This window comes from Hyperolius riggenbachi, chromosome 10, assembly GCF_040937935.1.
Source record: "Hyperolius riggenbachi isolate aHypRig1 chromosome 10, aHypRig1.pri, whole genome shotgun sequence".
NCBI lineage: Eukaryota > Metazoa > Chordata > Amphibia > Anura > Hyperoliidae > Hyperolius > Hyperolius riggenbachi.
In genome coordinates this window covers 132,223,321-132,240,258 of record NC_090655.1, presented here as the reverse complement: position 1 = coordinate 132,240,258, position 16,938 = coordinate 132,223,321, and the positions used below count along the sequence as shown (strand labels likewise).

Genomic DNA, 16,938 nt, shown 5'->3' with positions numbered 1-16,938 from the left:
ATTCTCATGGACACAGACAATAATAACAACTTGTTTCCATCCCTTCCTTCACAATTTATAATGGAACAAAAAAGTTTTGGGTGGAGCTGTTTTTTTTAAAGTAATAAAACAGTAGTTAAAATAATACAAGTAATATTTAAAGGACACCTAATGTTAGAGCAATATGGAGGCTGACATATTTATCTCCTTTAAATCAATGCAAATTAACTGGGTCTCCTGCTGATCCTCTACCCCTAATACTAGACCCTGAAAAGGAAATAAAATCAGGTTTCTGACTGAAGTGTTACTGGATTAGCTGCATGCTTGTTTCAGGTATGTGATCCAGACACTACTGCAGTTGAAAAGATCAACAGGGGTGCCAGGCAACTGGTATAATTTAAAAGGAACCAAATAGGGCAGCCTCCATATCCCTCTCACTTCAGGTGTCCTTTAACCATTTAAGCCGCCTGGACGTGATTGTCACATCCAGGCGGCTGCTGTTGCTCTGCTGCGCGCTCCGCGCATGTGTTGCACCTCGTTAGCCCGGAGACCAATGAATAGGAACATACAGTGGTGTGAAAAACTATTTGCCCCCTTCCTGATTTCTTATTCTTTTGCATGTTTGTCACACTTAAATGTTTCTGCTCATCAAAAACCGTTAACTATTAGTCAAAGATAACATAATTGAACACAAAATGCAGTTTTAACCACTTTACCCCCGCGCGTACGTATTTCTCCGCCCCTTTTTCCATCCTTTAAAAACCAGGGACGGAGAAACACGTACTTTCCGCGTTCCCGACGCTGCCCGCGCTCCCGCTCGTAAACACGCCGCCCGCCGCTAGTAAAACCGCCGCCGCCCGCTCGCCCAGAGATCAATGAACGGGAAAATCCATTCCCGTTCGTTGATCTAAGCCCCGCAATGATCAGCTGCTCTCCTATGGGCAGCGCGATCATTGTGAGAAAAAACTCACGTGTCCATGCTCATTATACTTCCTCCAAGCTTCCGGAAGGAAGCTTGGAGGTCGCATTAAAACAAAAAGTTACTAAAAATTCTAACTAAAATACTAACTACCCGAATTAATAAATATATCACAGATATTATTGACCCAGACCAGACAGGCTTCATGCCCCACAAGACTACTGACATTAATCTGAGGCGCATATATACCCACATTCAGATTTCGGAGAATATTGCCTCCCCCCGGGCGTTGGCGTTTTTAGATATTCAGAAGGCCTTCGATTCAGTGGAGTGGGAATACCTGTGGGCTGCTCTCTCTAGGTTTGGTTTTGGCCCTAAATTAATCTCCTGGCTTCAAACTATATACAGACACCCTTGCACTAATATCAAGATTGGAGCAGAGTTGTCTAGAGACATCCATCTGAAAAGAGGCACTAGACAGGGGTGTCCCCTCTCCCCTGCCCTCTTCGCGTTGGCCATGGAGCCCATTGCTGCTGCTTTACGCCAGCGCCCTGGTATCTGTGGCTTTCGTGTGGGGGGGCTGGACGAGAGGGTGTCCCTATATGCGGATGACCTGGTGATATATTTAGAAGACCCCACAGAGTCCATTAAAGGAGTCTTGGAACTCTTTAAACTGTTTTCCCCGTACACTGGTCTAAATGTGAATTGGGGAAAGTCTAAGCTACTTCCTTTGAACCATGCTCTTTCAGTACAAACTCCACTAGAAATTGTCTCCAGAACAAAATACCTTGGCATTATCATTTCGAACAATTCGGCTGACTACTTTTCAGATAACATACTCCCTTTGATACAACACACCAAAAAGAGGCTTCAGGGATGGCAGGGGCTCCCACTCTCTTTGATTGGGAGAATTAATCTTATTAAAATGAAACTCCTCCCTAAATACCTGTATCTCTTTCGAAATTGCCCAACCTGGCTACACAAAAGCTTTTTCAAACAACTGAATTCACTCTTATCCAGCTTCATCTGGTACAATAAAACTCCGAAACTCAGTCTTAAAAAGCTCCAGAGACCCTGGACAGAGGGGGGCCTTGCCTTCCCAGACCTATATAAATATTTCATTGCTAGCCAGCTTGTCACTGCTCATTGGTGGCTCATTCAGGACAAGTCAAATGCATCGATGGTTTTAGATGCGGCTCTCCTGGGTTCATATGAGGCACTTGCTCAAATACTTTATAGAGGAGTACGAGCACCATATTCTCTAACAGTTAATATGAAAGTAGTTATATCTGCTTGGAGTATGGTTCAGGGTTGGTTCTCCCCCTCTCGTAATACCCTATCCCCGAGGCTCCCACTCTGGAACAACCCTACCTTACCCCACTTCTTCAGGATTCCTGACCCTATCATATGGATCAAGAAGGGGATAACATGCCTAGACCATATAATACTAAACAGGGAATTAATAGATTTTAATACCCTCAAAAACACCTTCTCACTACCTAATAACTATTTCTTTAGGTATCTACAGCTGAGGCACGCTTTCGCGGCGCAGTTTGGGCGAGAGCCGGTCAAGTTGCTTCCCTCTGCTACAGAGGACATAATAGCTAATGAGAATCTTACCAAAGCTCTCTCAGCAATTTATCAAAGCATAGTCCTGATCACTGAACCTCATGTAACGGTCTATAAACAACCCTGGCTCACAATGATACCTACCTTAGATGACGAAGATTGGGAGGATGTATGGATTAAGCCCTTTGAATACTTAATCTCAACAAGAGATAAATTAATCCAGTTTAAAATTATTCACCAGGCCTACTTAACCCCATACAAATTAAGTAAATTTGACAGAGACGGCTCTGGCTCATGCTGGCGCTGCGGTGCGGCTAAGGCTGACTTTACACATATTCTCTGGGAATGTCCCTTGATTGTTGATGCGTGGAAAGAAATATGTGCATTTGTTGAATCTATAACAAAGACCCATATTACTCCTGAACCATTGACCTGTTTACTGGGTAATGTACACACCCTCGCCCCAACTAGATCACAAAGATACCTAATAGGGCTGCTACTATTTTATTTTAGAAAAGCGATTGTATTACACTGGAAGCAACCTGCTCCACCAACTTTCCTTTATTGGAAAAAGCTAGTTAATAATTCCCTTCATTTATATAAAGCTGCATACATAGCAAGGGGATGTCCATCTAAATTCAAAAAGGTATGGGGACCGTGGACCTCCAACAAAGATACTACGTAATCCTATAGGCTTAAATACTGTAGACCTTTGGGTAATTTGAATAAACTTGCTCTCAAACTCCTTACTCTGATCTTAAAGCTGCTCTCCTCCTCCTTTCGAAGACACAAGTTCAACTACTCACTGATTCTTCTCTATGAAAACGAAATGCTGTTTGGCTCCTAGAAAATGAATAAACATAAGGGATCGGATATCGGGTCCTCACATATCTCTCCTGTTTTCTAAACATGTGATTTTCACTGAGGTTTTATGTGCTGTGTATAATTTTTAGATTATCTACTCTTGTGGTGTTTTACTTCCCTCTCTCCTCACCTGCGTGTGGTGGAGCTCAGGGCTGTTACGTTAATGTTTGTAACTGTTTTTGTTTAACATGAAAATTAATAAAAAGAATCTTCAAAAAAAAAAAAAAAAAAAAAGTTACTGTGGCCATCTTGTGGCCAAATAGTAAACTACACCCTACACATTTTTCACATACAAATAAATGACTTTTACACATAAAATTAACTCATTACCTCCCACACTCCCCATTTTTTTTTTTTTGTAATTAAAAAAAAATAAAAAAATTTACAATTAAAAAAAATACATAAATAGTTACCTTAGGGACTGAACTTTTTAAATATTTATGTCAAGAGGGTATAACACTGTTACTTTATAAACTATGGGCTTGTAATTAGGGATGGACGCAAAACTGAAAAAAATGCACCTTTATTTCCAAATAAAATATTGGCGCCAAACATTGTGATAGGGACATAATTTAAATGGTTTTATAACCGGGACAAAAGGGCAAATACGTTTCATGGGTTTTAATTACAGTAGCATGCATTATTTAAAAACTATAATGGCCGAAAACTGAAAAATAATTATTTTTTCCCCACATTTTTCCTATTTTCCCATTAAAACACATTTAGAAAAAAATAATTCTTGGCATAATGTCCCACCTAAAGAAAGCCTAATTGGTGGCGAAAAAAACAAGATATAGTTCATTTCATTGCGATAAGTAATAATAAAGTTATAGACGAATGAATGGAAGGAGCGCTGAAAGGTGAAAATTGCTCTGGTGCTCAGGGGGTAAAACCCCTCAGTGGTGAAGTGGTTAAATGATGGTTTTTATTATTTAGTGAGGAAAAAAACTCCAAATCTACATGGCCCTGTGTGAAAAAGTGATTACCCCCCTTGTTAAAAAATAACTTAACTGTGGTTTATCACACCTGAGTTCAATTTCTGTAGTCACCCCCAGGCCTGATTACTGCCACACCTGTTTCAATCAAGAAATCACTTAAATAGGAGGTATCTGACACAGAGAAGTAGACCAAAAGCACCTCAAAAGCTAGACATCATGCCAAGATCCAAAGAAATTCAGGAACAAATGAGAACAAAAGTACTGTAATTGAGATCTATCAGTCTGGTAAAGGTTATAAAGCCATTTCTAAAGCTTTGGGACTCCAGCGTACCACAGTGAGAGCCATTATCCACAAATGGCAAAAACATGGAACAGTGAAGAACCTTCCCAGGAGTGGCCGGCCGACCAAAATTACCCCAAGAACGCGGAGAAAACTCATCCGAGAGGCCACGAAAGACCCCAGGACAACATCTAAAGAACTGCAGGCCTCACTTGCCTCAATTAAGGTCAGTGTTCATGACTCCACCATAAGAAAGAGACTGGGCAAAAACGGCCTGCATGGCAGATATCCAAGGCGCAAACCACTTTTAAGCAAAAAGAACATTAAGACTCATCTCAATTTTGCTAAAAAACATCTCAATAATTGCCAAGACTTTTGGGAAAATACCTTGTGGACCGACAAGACAAAATTTGAACTTTTTGGAAGGTGCGTGTCCCATTACATCTGGCGTAGAAGTACCACAGCATTTCAGCAAAAGAACATCATACCAACAGTAAAATATGCTGGTGGTAGTGTGATGGTCTGGGGTTGTTTTGCTGCTTCAGGACCTGGAAGGCTTGCTGTGATAGATGGAACCATGAATTCTACTGTCTACCAAAAAATCCTGAAGGAGAATGTCCAGCCATCTGTTCATCAACTCAAGCTGAAGCGATCTTGGGTGCTGCAGCAGGACAATGACCCAAAACACACCAGCAAATCCACCTCTGAATGGCTGAAGAAATACAAAATGAAGACTTTGGAGTGGCCTAGTCAAAGTCCTGACCTGAATCCTATTGAGATGTTGTGGCATAACCTTAAAAAGGTGGTTCATGCTAGAAAACCCTCAAATAAAGCTGAATTACAACAATTCTGCAAAGATGAGTGGGCCAAAATTCCTCCAGAGCGCTGTAAAAGACTCGTTGCAAGTTATCGCAAACGCTTGATTGCAGTTATTGCTGCTAAGGGTGGCCCAACCAGTTATTAGGTTCAGGGGGGCAATTTCTTTTTCACACAAGGCCATGTAGGTTTTGAGGTTTTTTTCTCCCTAAATAATAAAAACCATCATTTAAAACTGCATTTTGTGTTCAATTATGTTATCTTTGACTAATAGTTAACGGTCTTTAATGAGCAGAAACATTTAAGTGTGACAAACATGCAAAAGAATAAGAAATCAGGAAGGGGGCAAATAGTTATTCACACCACTGTAGATCCCATTCATTGATCTAAGTCCCCAGTAGAAAGACCGACGGTTTCTTATCAGAAGCCGTCGTCTTTCTGATAAAAAAAAAAAGTTTCCCGCCCTCCTTATTCTTCCTGGAAGCGAGAGTGCTCGCTTCCAGGACAAAAAAAAAATGTTTTTGACTGTGGCCATCTCGTAGTCAAATAGTAAAACTACATCTACATACATTTTTTTATGAAATTAACACACATTATTATATTTCAAATTAACTGTTTACCTCCCACACCAAAAATTACCCAAATGAAATTTTTAATGAAAAAAAATTACATTAAAAAAAAAAAAAGAAAAACATAAGTAGTTACCTAAGGGTCTGAACTTTTTTAATATGCATGTGAAGACGGTATATTACGATTTTTTTTTTTAAATTATAAGCTTGAAAATTGTGATGGACGCAAAACTGAAAAAAATGCACCTTTATTTCCAAATAAAATATTGGCGCCATACAAAGTGATAGGGACATAATTTAAATGGTGTAATAACCAGGACAAATGGGCAAATAAAATACATAGGTTTTAATTATGGTACATGGGAAATAATGATTTTTTCCATTTTTTTCTTAATATTCCTGTGACAAATGCAATTAGAAAAAAAGAATTCTTAGCAAAATGTACCACTCAAAGAAAGCCTAATTGGTGGCGGAAAAAACAAGATATAGATCAATTAAGGAAAAAACAGAGGCGCCAAAAGTATAAAACCAATTCTTAAAAACTTTAAAAATGCTTCGGAGGCAGTGGTGGACTTACCTCCCACAAGCAGACCCAAGAGGCTGTATTATTCAACAAAATATTTATTGGGTATACTCCGGGGGATTTCGCAACGCATTTCACAGGCTTTGTACCCGCTTCCTCAGGCAATAAACAATAGGAGCATACATCAGCAATTGGTCAGGGACACGCTTGGCGCCTTGTTGAGGTCCCTGACCAATAGATGATGTATGCTCCTATTGTTAATTGCCTGAGGAAGCGGGTACAAAGCCTGTGAAACGCATTGCGAAATCCCCCTGGAGTATACCCAATAAATATTTTGTTGAATAATACAGCCTCTTGGGTCTGCTTGTGGGAGGTAAGTCCACCACTGCCCCCGAAGCATTTTTAAAGTTTTTAAGAATTGGTTTTATACTTTTGGCGCCTCTGTTTTTTCCTTAATTGGTCATATATATCCACCCCTGGTGGAGGGGGATACCCCTTTTTTTCTGCTGTCTACAGAGAGCGACTTCTTAATCCTGAGTGAGGACAGGAAAATCTCCTCACCTGCCTATACAGTGGTTGCCTGGAGGTAACCCTGGTTTGTGAGTATAATTTATACTCTTTCTATACTCAACTTGTTTTTAACATATTACACTATATTGGGCTCTCGGTTTCTCTTTTACATATACCTGTAAGATATAGATCAATTAATTGTGATAATTAGTGATAAAGTTATTTGCGTATGAATGGGAGGTGAAAATTGCTCGGATGCATAAGGTGAAAAATACCTGCAAGGTAAATTGTTTAATACAATTGCCAGCATAAAACTTAATAATTAAAATAATTTATAGGATGATAAAAAGTACTAAAAAATTGTACTGATTGGACTTTTTACATCACCTAATATTGTAGTCTTTCTGGGGTTATTATTTGGAAAGAAATAGCATTTTGTCTCAAGTATTCGCTGTTTAACACCATTGTAAACTGCCTAACGTTCTATGAACATTTTACGCATCCAATTTTTGTAATTTTATAAATATTTGTGCATTCTGCACTTTGCATTAGCAGTTAGCACTGCAAATATTTCAAAAACACTTCAAATTTCTCGAACATCTTGTATACTTGCAGGTTTGCACTTGTTATCTCAAGTTCTAAATGCTTAACCACTTGCCGACCGCCCACAGCCCATGGGCGGCGGCAAAGTGGACGCCTAAAGGACCACAATACGCCTTCAGGCGGCGTGTCCTTTAGGCATGCCGGGGGAGCGATCGCGTCATTGATGACGCGCGCTTCCCCCGGCAACTGGCTCCGCCCACCCGCCGTAACATCCCGCCGGCCATACGGAAGCGCCGGCGGGATGTTAACCCCGCGATCACCGCTACAAAGTGTATAATACACTTTGTAATGTATACAAAGTGTATTATACAGGCTGCCTCCTGCCCTGGTGATCCCAGTGTCCGAGGGACCACCAGGGCAGGCTGCAGCCACCCTAGTCTGCACCCAAACACACTGATCTGCCCCCCCCCCCCGCCCACTGATCGCCCACAGCACCCCTCAGACCCCCCCCCTGCCCACCCCCCAGACCCCTGTTTGCACCCAATCACCCCCCTAATAACCCATCAATCACTCCCTGTCACTATCTGTTTTTTATCCCCCCCCCTGCCCCCTGCCCCCTCCTGATCACCCCCCCACCCCTCAGATTCTCCCCAGACCCCCCCCCCAGACCCCCCCCCCCCTCTGTGTACTGTATGCATCTATCTTCCCTGATAACCTGTCAATCACCCGTCAATCACCCATCAATCACCCATCAATCACCCCCTGTCACTGCCACCCAACAATCAGCCCCTAACCTGCCCCTTGCGGGCAATCTGATCACCCACCCACACCAATAGATCGCCCGCAGATCCGACATCAGATCACCTCCCAAATCCATTGTTTACATCTATTCTCTCCTCTAAACACCCACTAATTACCCATCAATCACCCATCAATCACCCCCTATCACCACCTGTCACTTTTACCTATCAGATCAGACCCTAATCTGCCCCTTGCGGGCACCCAATCACCCGCCAACACGCTCAGATTGCCCTCTGACCCCCCCTTATCAATTCGCCAGTGCATTAATTACATCTGTTCTTCCCTGTAATAACCCACTGATCACCTGTCAATCACCTGCCAATCACCTATCACCCATCAATCACCCCCTGTCACCCCCTGTCACTGCCACCCATCAATCAGCCCCTAACCTGCCCCTTGCGGGCAATCTGATCACCCACCCACACCATTAGATCGCCCGCAAACCCGCCGTCAGATTACCTCCCAAATGTATTGTTTACATCTGTTATCTTCTCTAAACACCCACTAATTACCCATCAATCACCCATCAATCACCCCCTATCACCACCTGTCACTGTTACCTATCAGATCAGACCCTAAGCTGCCCCTTGCGGGCACCCAATCACCCGCCCACACGCTCAGATTGCCCTCAGACCCCCCCCCCCTTATCAATTCACCAGTGCATTAATTACATCTGTCCTTCCCTGTAATAACCCACTGATCACCTGTCAATCACCTGCCAATCACCTATCACCCATCAATCACCCCCTGTCACTGCCACCCAACAATCAGCCCCTAACCCGCCCTTGCGGGCAAACTGATCACCCACCCACACCAATAGATCGCCCGCAGATCCGACATCAGATCACCACCCAAGCGCAGTGTTTCCATCTATTCTCTCCTCTAAACACCCACTAATTACCCATCAATCACCCCCTATCACCACCTGTCACTGTTACCCATCAGATCAGACCCTAATCTGCCCCTTGCGGGCACCCAATCACCCGCCTACACGCTCAGATTGCCCTCAGACCCCCCTTATCAATTCGCCAGGGCATTATTTACATCTGTCCTTCCCTGTAATAACCCACTGATCACCTGTCAATCACCTATCAATCACCCATCAATCACCCCCTGTCACTGCCACCCATCAATCACCCGCTGTCACTGCCACCCATCAATCAGCCCCTAACCTGCCCCTTGCGGGCAATCTGATCACCCACCCACACCAATAGATCGCCCGCAGATCCGACGTCCGATCACCTCCCAAGTGCAGTGTTCACATCTGTTCTCTACCCTAAACACCCACTAATTACCCATCAATCACCCCCTGTCACTGCTACCTATCAGATTAGACCCCTATCTGCCCCTAGGGCACTCAATCACCCGCCCACACCCTCAGAATGCCCTCAGACCCCAGCCCTGATCACCTCGCCAGTGCATTGCTTGCATCTATTCCCCCCTCTAATCACACCTTGAGACACCCATCAATCACCTCCTGTCACCCCCTAGCACACCTACCCATCAGATCAGGCCCTAATTTGCCCCGTGTGGGCTCCTGATCACTCGGCCAAACCCTCAGATCCCCCTCAGACCCCCTTCCGATCACCTCCCCAGTGCATTGATTGCATCTATTTTCCCCTCTAACCACCCCCTGAGACACCCATCAATCACCTCCTGTCACCCCCCTAGCACTCCTATCCATCAGATCAGGCCCAATACAACCTGTCATCTAAAAGGCCACCCTGCTTATGACCGGTTCCACAAAATTCGCCCCCTCATAGACCACCTGTCATCAAAATTTGCAGATGCTTATACCCCTGAACAGTCATTTTGAGACATTTGGTTTCCAGACTACTCACGGTTTTGGGCCCGTAAAATGCCAGGGCGGTATAGGAACCCCACAAGTGACCTCATTTTAGAAAAAAAGACACCCCAAGGTATTCTGTTAGGTGTATGACGAGTTCATAGAAGATTTTATTTTTTGTCAAAAGTTAGCGGAAATTGATTTTTATTGGGTTTTTTTCACAAAGTGTCATTTTTCACTAACTTGTGACAAAAAATAAAATCTTCTATGAACTCGCCATACACCTAACGGAATACCTTGGGGTGTCTTCTTTCTAAAATGGGGTCATTTGTGGGGTTCCTATACTGAACTGGCATTTTAGGGGCCCTAAACCGTGAGGAGTAGTCTGGAAATCAAATTTCGCAAAATGACCTGTGAAATCCTAAAGGTACTCATTGGACTTTGGGCCCTTTAGCGCAGTTAGGGTGCAAAAAAGTGCCACACATGTGGTATCGCCGTACTCGGGAGAAGTAGTACAATGTGTTTTGGGGTGTATTTTTACACATACCCATGCTGGGTGGGAGAAATACCTCTGTAAATGACAATCTTTTGATTTTTTTACACACAATTGTCCATTTACAGAGTTATTTCTCCCACCCAGCATGGGTATGTGTAAAAATACACCCCAAAACACATTGTACTACTTCTCCCGAGTACGGCGATACCACATGTGTGGCACTTTTTTGCACCCTAACTGCGCTAAAGGGCCCAAAGTCCAATGAGTACCTTTAGGATTTCACAGGTCATTTTGCGGAATTTGATTTCCAGACTACTCCTCACGGTTTAGGGCCCCTAAAATGCCAGGGCAGTATAGGAACCCCACAAATGACCCCATTTTAGAAAGAAGACACCTCAAGGTATTCCGTTAGGAGTATGGTGAGTTCATAGAAGATTTTATTTTTTGTCACAAGTTAGTGGAAAATGGCACTTTGTGAAAAAAACAATAAAAATCAATTTTCCGCTAACTTTTGACAAAAAATAAAATCTTCTATGAACTCACCATACTCCTAACGGAATACCTTAGGGTGTCTTCTTTCTAAAATGGGGTCATTTGTGGGGTTCCTATACTGCCCTGGCATTTTAGGGGCCCTAAACCGTGAGGAGTAGTCTGGAAATCAAATTCCGCAAAATGACTTGTGAAATCCTAAAGGTACTCATTGGACTTTGGGCCCTTTAGCGCAGTTAGGGTGCAAAAAAGTGCCACACATGTGGTATCGCCGTACTCGGGAGAAGTAGTACAATGTGTTTTGGGGTGTATTTTTACACATACCCATGCTGGGTGGGAGAAATAACTCTGTAAATGGACAATTGTGTGTAAAAAAAATGAAAAAATTGTCATTTACAGAGATATTTCTCCCACCCAGCATGGGTATGTGTAAAAATACACCCCAAAACACATTCTACTACTTCTCTTGAGTACGGCAATACCACATGTGTGGCACTTTTTTGCAGCCTAACTGCGCTAAGGGGCCCAAAGTCCAATGAGCACCTTTAGGCTTTACAGGGGTGCTTACAAATTAGCACCCCCCAAAATTCGAGGACAGTAAACACACCCCACAAATGACCCCATTTTGGAAAGTAGACACTTCAAGGTATTCAGAGAGGGGCATGGTGAGTCCGTGGCAGATTTCATTTTTTTTTGGTGCAAGTTAGAAGAAATGGATTCTTTTTTTGTTTCTTTTTTTTTGTCACAAAGTGTCATTTTCCCCTTACTTGTGACAAAAAATAATATCTTCTATGAACTCACTATGCCTCTCAGTGAATACTTTGGGATGTCTTCTTTCCAAAATGGGGTCATTTGGGGGGTATTTATACTATCCTGGAATTCTAGCCCCTCATGAAACATGACAGGGGGTCAGAAAAGTCATAGATGCTTGAAAATGGCAAAATTCACTTTTTGCACCATAGTTTGTAAACGCTATAACTTTTACCCAAACCAATAAATATCCACTGAATGGTTTTTTTTTTTTATCAAAAACATGTTTGTCCACATTTTTCGCGCTGCATGTATACAGAAATTTTACTTTATTTGAAAATTGTCAGCACAGAAAGTTAAAAAAATCATTTTTTTGCCAAAATTCATGTCTTTTTTGATGAATATAATAAAAAGTAAAAATCGCAGGAGCAATCAAATAGCACCAAAAGAAAGCTTTATTAGTGACAAGAAAAGGAGCCAAAATTCATTTAGGTGGTAGGTTGTATGAGCGAGCAATAAACCGTGAAAGCTGCAGTGGTCTGAATGGAAAAAAAGTGGCCGGTCCTTAAGGGGTAGAAAGACTGTGGTCCTCAAGTGGTTAAAGAGACACTGAAGCGAAAAAAAATTATGATATTATAATTTGTATGTGTAGTACAACTAAGAAATAAAACATTAAGATCAGATACATCAGTCTAATTGTTTCCAGTACAGGAAGAGTTAAGAAACTCCAGTTGTTATCTCTATGCAAAAAAGCCATTAAGCTCTACGACTTTCAAAGTCGTGGAGAGGGCTGTTTTCTGACTTATATTATCTCAACTGTTATTGAACTATTTACTTTTTCTCTGCCAGAGGTGAGGCCATTAGTTCACAGACTGCTCTGAAAGAATCATTTTGAATGCTGAGTGTTGTGTAATCTGCACATATTATAGAATGATGCAATGTTAGAAAAAACACTATATACCTGAAAATAAAAATATGAGATTTTCTTTGCTGCTAATCTTCTAGTAATTATTCATAGTACACAACTAATTCATTATATCATATATTTTTTTTTTGCTTCAGTGTCTCTTTAAAAAATGCAAAAAATAGTGAAAAAGTGTTAAAAGAAGAAGCTAACTGCGTTGTGAACAGGCTTCTTAGAGTAAAAATAAATAGTATAAATAAGCTACTGATTCACCGTCATGCTGTAGACGTCAATACTTGTGCTGTTTACTCCTAGCTATTCAGCATTTATAGCGTTTGCACAGGGTTCAAATCTTTCAGCGCTGCTTATACTAACACTACAGGCTAATGCTAGGAGGAGGTTGGTGGTATCTGTCAGCCTTGCACTTAGTAATAATGGCCACACTGACATAGATCTCTTCCTTTTCACTCAGAGCATGCTGCTTGTCCCTTGTGGCTGCATCACTTGGGGGAATATCAGAAAATGTAAACAGAGTGATTGACTGATGAAGCAGTTGTTCTTCATTGGAAAGGTACACAATTATATTTCCACTGCTGCCCTGTATCAACTATCTACTAGACACCAACTGTTTTGCTGAGAATACATGTATCCTTTAGGGTTCATTCACACTATGTGCTGCACTGTCAGTTTTGACGCAACGCACATAGTATACGATCTACATGGCAACATGAAAGTTCATAGACTTTCATGTTACCATTCACATTACAGGTGTGTCTTCCCATGCGTTACGATGTAATACGATGTAACGCTTCTGGGAACATCTAATCGCACAACGCACACATTTCCTGATGGGTTGGCACAACATGTATTTTGTGCGATGGTCGCACAATGGCAACGCATGCAGGAAATCACGTTCGTGTATGCATTCTGTAGTGTGAATGAGCCCAAAATCTAGTAAAATGTGCCAAAATATTATTTATGTACTTGTAGCTTAAAGGGCACGTGAAGTGAGAAGAATATGGATGCTGGCATATTTCCTTTAACCACTTGCCGACCGCACACTCATACTGTGCGGCGGCAAAGTGGCAGCTGCAGGACCAGCGACGCACATCTGCGTCGCCGGCTGCAGACTAATTAATCAGCGATCGCGCAGCTGCAGCCGCGCGATCGCTACGTCACACTGTTTGGCCCCCTTGTGACGTCAGCCCGACGGTGTATTGCTATGTTTTTGGCGTTGCTAAGGCCTCACACTTGACTCACACTAGCACACAGACTAGGTAAATACACAGCATACAACTTCACACTGTATTAGGTTATTTATTCAATTATTACATTCACATTCGGTCCTTAGTGATGACCATTAACATATGAAACCATGACAACTTTTTCCTTCTTACAACAGACCCCATATGCCACATACCAGTTCCATATGGATAGGATAACTATAACAATCATTACAATCAAAAGAGGATGAACCATCCACTTCATCATTGTTTCTGCTGATGGCGAATAACCCATAAATACATCCCACCAGTGGTGAGAGGTGGCATCTGCTATGGCAGAGCCCACTTTAACAATTTTGTTTGCAATCACAGTAGTACTGAGCTGGTGTACAATTATACTTCTATTCATATTTTTAATAGCACTTTTCACTTCGTTAGATTTTTCAACAATCCACTTTAGTTTAGTCAGGTTTAGATCCCATCCTCGTCGCCAATTTATGTATTGCTATGTTTTTGGCATTGCTAAGGCCTCACACTTGACTCACACTAGCACACAGACTAGGTAAATACACAGCAAACAACTTCACACTGTATTAGGTTATTTATTCAATTATTACAAATTATAACAGTGAATTATATGAATTATGGGTAAGTTATAGAGTAAAGAATCAATACATTACCGGATATTGCTTCATCACTCCGTATCGGGGGACCAGCGATCATCAGGAGGCAGCGCATACACAACATCACACAACTCGTCAGTAGTGGAGAGTCCCATCAGAGCAAGGGGAATCTCTCTGTCTTATACTCATAGCTCCACCCATTTTCCCTATTGCATCCTGGGGATGCTCAGGCATGAGCCTCACTATGATTGAATGACTTATAGTCAATATCCTCATGAACAGGACTAGTTCTAGTTAAGTCGTGCAATTCCTGAAACAGTTAATTCAGGGTTACGCGCTTATTGCAACACAATGTTATATAACCATATCACGTGCCACGCATGCTCAGTACTTGTTTTCATAGGGTGTAGTCGGCCATCAGCCTATCCACAACGCGGAAGTATGATTCATCCCTCGTGATCATTGCGTGATCACGGCACAAACAGCATGTTTCCTTGACTTGCAATAACCTTTAGCTCTGTCAATGTTTTCTATGGAGAATGGTTCATCACTACTAAGGGATACAAGATATGTCCTATCTGCCTACAGACTAGCTTGCTAATGTGTTTCTTCCCTAGCAACCAGTCATTCACACAAGCTCTTCAGACTTGTATCACAGATGGCCAATCAGCAGCGCCGGCGGGCTGTAAATTTTCAAACTGCCCAATAGAAAGCGTATAATACAGTTTGTTTACGTAACAAACTGTATTATACTGCCTGCCTCTCGCTGGTGGTCACACTTAGCGATCGACCACCAGCAAGGAGAGCAGGCACAGTATTAGAACACACACACACACACTTTAGGAGCCCCACAGACCCCCGATCACCCGCAGCACCCATCAGACCCCCCCCCCTCCCTGTACCCCCCTGCAGCCCGCAGCTTAAACCTAACCACCCCCCATATCACCCATCAATAAATCCCTTTCACCCCCTGTCACTTCTATCCATCAAATCAGACCCCCAACTACCCCTTAGGAGTATCTGATCACCCCCCACACCTCCAGATCTCCCCCCCCGACCCCCCCCCCCCTGTATACTGAACCTATCTATCTCCCCTGCATCTGTCTATCTCCCCACTGATCAGCTGCCAATCACCTATCAGTCACCTGTCAATCATCCCTTGTCACCACCTGTCACTGCCCCCTATCAGATCAGACCCCCAACTGCCCCTTAGGGGCTTCTGATCACCCACCCACCCTTTCAGATCCCCCCGAGACCCCCCCCCCCCCCTGATCAAATCAGCAGTCCATTGTTTACATCTGTTTCTCCCTGTAAACACCCACTTATCACCCGTCAATAACCCATCTATCACCCCCTGTCACCACCTGTCACTCCTATCCATCAGATTAGACCCCCAACTACCCCTTAGGGGTATCTGATCACCCCCCACCCCTTCAGATCCTCCCCACACCTTCCTAGTGCATTGCTTGCGTATATTCTCCCCCCTGCCATTGTGGATCTTATCTCCTGTCTGTAAGGCTTGATTGTGCTTTGTTTGGCTACAATTGTCTCAATTGCACTGTGATTGGCTTCGATTGTCACGTAATTGGTTTTCGATTGTCGCGTGATTGGCTTCAATTGCCCGTGATTGGTTTTGATTGTGCCAATTGCCCTCTGATTGGCTGTTTTGCCCTGTGATTAGCATCGGTTGTCGTGTGATTGGCTTCGATTGTCACGTAATTGGTTTTTGATTGTCGCGTTATTGGATTCAATTGCTCCGTGATTGGCTTTGATTGCGCCGATTGCTGTAATTGTGTTGTAATTGCCTCGTGATTGTTTTTGATTATTTGTGATTGCTCTCTGATCCCCAACCCCCCTCCCCCCCCCCCCCACCATCACTATCCTAGTGATCTAAAAACTTTTTTAGTATCACTAGTGGTAACAGTTAGGCCAGTTAGCTAAGCAAAAGGGTTGTTAGTGTCAGTTAGTGCTCAGCCCACTGCACCACAGTCACTAATTAGCGTCATCACTGTCGCTAATCAGCATTGGTACTATATAGTATCTGTAAGTGATCATTAGTGATCACAGTCAGATCTATATTAGGGTCACTAGGATCCACAAAAAAACGCAGTGTTTGCCCCATCAGACCTGATCGTTCGCCTGCACTGCGTTCAGTCCGCCCCACCTCAGTGACAGAAATTTTTTTTTTCTGATCACTGCAAAAAACACTGTACACTAGCTGTGGCACTGTAAACATCAGTTTTGATTTTTTTTTTATCAAAACTCAGTGACCACAGCTTTCTACCTCTCAAGTACTCCCTTTCGCTAGGTTGGTGCTCTTTTTCCTGGGTAGTCTCAGAGGAATACCTCCTAAATT

At 42.8% G+C, this 16,938-nt stretch overlaps 1 protein-coding gene across 7 annotated transcripts in view; it reads left to right on the top strand.

The window, feature by feature from the left end:
• LOC137536102 (cGMP-dependent protein kinase 2-like) overlaps window positions 1-16,938 on the top strand; it is an 843,621-nt gene that overhangs the window by 211,835 nt on the left and 614,848 nt on the right. Inside the window, exon 1 of one of the 7 annotated variants that reach the window (XM_068258145.1) lies at window positions 13,288-13,307. The exons of the other annotated variants lie outside the window; for them this stretch is intronic. The gene's annotated coding sequence lies outside the window, so the exon portion shown is untranslated. Of the gene's footprint in view, window positions 1-13,287; window positions 13,308-16,938 lie in introns of those variants that run through there. 7 annotated transcript variants of the gene reach the window in all.